Here is a 2420-nt window from a genome sequence, read left to right as displayed (position 1 = left end):
GCTATGTGTCTAATCTGCCGGTCGCATTATCAATGACCTATTTCCAGTCAACATTGTCGAAGCAGATTGTTTTTTTATCGGTTCATTTCCGTTTCATAGCATTTAGAAAACCCCTCGTTTTCACAGAGAAAAAAGAGGTTTCCATGATAATCGCCTTTTACTGGAATATTCTAGAACGTTGTCATTGTTCGGCCTATTTATGAATCGTTTTCAAATAAACGCTAGATTATCGATAGTATGTGTACGCATGCACGCTCGTGGCGCGCGCTGAAAATCGCTTCTGCTATTTCCTGACGGCGCGCATAGTCAAACAGCCATATCACATAAAAGCTTATATATCCGTGAAAACGGGTCCGATTATCCTTAGACTGGTAACATAGATTCCTTACCTGAGATCAGATGGTATCCAAATGGATTATTCCAATTCCTGATCGCCATTCGGAAAAATCGCTCCTTTTATTGATCGACCGTGTATACTGTAAAACACATATTCTCCGTTGCTCTGAGAGTCCAGCATGAAGCTGGTAGACGCCGGCTGCGTGAGTGAGAAGTAAAATGTGGAGTGCGGGTTTTTTTTTCTCATTCATTTTCATTGAGTTCAATCCAAAAGGGTGAATTACCACCTGGGAGACGATAGGGGGTGCTTTTTTCACATCTGAGCGCCTGAGGTAGCTGAATTTCCAACGGTAGACTCGGTTGATGAAATATGATTTCAGATAAAAAAAAAAAAAAGAAAAAAAAAGAGAACAAACGAATATTCTCGTGAGTGGGCATTCAACCCGCGGGGGGTAAACACGAGAAAACTCGTGGATGGCATTCAAAGTGTTAAACAGAATTAATAATTGGAGGACTTTAGACTTCAAATATTCCTGATTTCTTTTGCTAAAGAAAGTGCAAATTCGCAATGGCTGCAATCTTTTTGTGCTAGGCCACACCCCCTGTTAGTCAATGAGCATTAACAAACACCTCCAGGCTAAATGTCAGCCTCCTAGGGTGGAACCTGTGGCCACTAGAGGGTGATAGTGTGACCCATATAGCTGTTAGTCGTATAGTGAACATGCATTTCCAACAAAACTTTACTTTGGTCATATCCTAAGATTCCTAACTTATCTAACAGTTATAGATACGACCTAATATCTTAACATAAGAATTTCAAGTAATACAACATGTAAGCACCTTTTGTGTGTCCCCCCATCACACTTTTTAAATAACCAGAAAGGAAAAGTTAAAAAAGTAATTACATTTATTTACGATTCGTCATATACTTTTCCATATATTAGTCCTACCACTTGTTTTGATTTGACATCACATGTTCACATGCATTGCCTGATGCTCTCCCTCTTACATCACTCTAGTCTCTGGGGTATATATCCAATACACCATGAAGGAAATTAGGGGGCTTTCTCACTGCCATTCGGGGTCGAATCAGCTCCGCTCCGTCCTCGTTCCGTCCTTGGGTGCGAACCCCCCCCCCCCATCTCCCCCCTCTAGTTTGCGTACACACTGCAGTCTTGGTGCGCTCTGGGTTTTGTTTACGGTTTACGTTTTGAGCGTGTAAGCTGCCGTAGTGATGATGTCACGCTCTAACGTCAACACAGGAAGAGTTTAACATACGGTGGTGGAAACTGGATGCTGATATAAAGAAACAAATAACCAATAAATATGAAGTTATATTTGAACCTCTGTTGTCAATATAACCCACCCCCCATTTCTCACGAATGGAACTGGTGTCGTGGAGTCCGCTTTGAGCGTTTTCAAGGGTTAACGCTAAGGTAACGCTAGTTAGCTTAGCTTATTTATTACTAGTTAGCAGCTAACATTAGCCCATCGCGCGCGGCAATTATATTGAATGTCATTGATCTACCGGTTGATCACGGCCGACTGGTTGGGCACCACTGGTCTAATAGAAATAAATGCATTTGAACAAGAAACCAATGTATAGTAGACATAGCAATGGCAAAAAAATTGCCAGGCCTAATGCGAGCCAGGGAAGTCTTGTGCTTGTAACGTGGCTTCATGTTTTCAGCCGTGAGGCTCAACATGCTTGTTTGGTTGAGGTCTGAACTCTCCAAATTGCCATGGGTATTGTCCAGTTGTTGCTGTATGTTTTTATCTGCCCAAAATTCAAACAAGCATGAAAGCATTACAGTAATGACGTTGTGTGTGTCAGCAAGTTGATACAGCAAGCCTCTCCCGTGTTTTGGTACAAGCTCGCACACCACGCCCCCCGCTCCCACTGGCGCGCACCCGGAACCGGTCCAGGTTTGGAGCGAATCAGCGTCCCGGACGGGGACGGGCGTTCTCAGTAGGACGGACACTAGGCTTGGGCGGTATCATTTTTTTCATACCGTCATACCTTGATGACCTAATACCCCGGTATATGACGGTATGACTTTCATTTTCATCAGCGGGGGGGGGGG

The sequence above is a fragment of the Notolepis coatsorum genome (assembly GCF_963971535.1).
Source record: "Notolepis coatsorum genome assembly, chromosome: 2".
NCBI classification, from domain to species: domain Eukaryota; kingdom Metazoa; phylum Chordata; class Actinopteri; order Aulopiformes; family Paralepididae; genus Notolepis; species Notolepis coatsorum.
The sequence above is the reverse complement of the archived record's forward strand: the minus strand, read 5'-3'. Positions refer to the sequence as shown.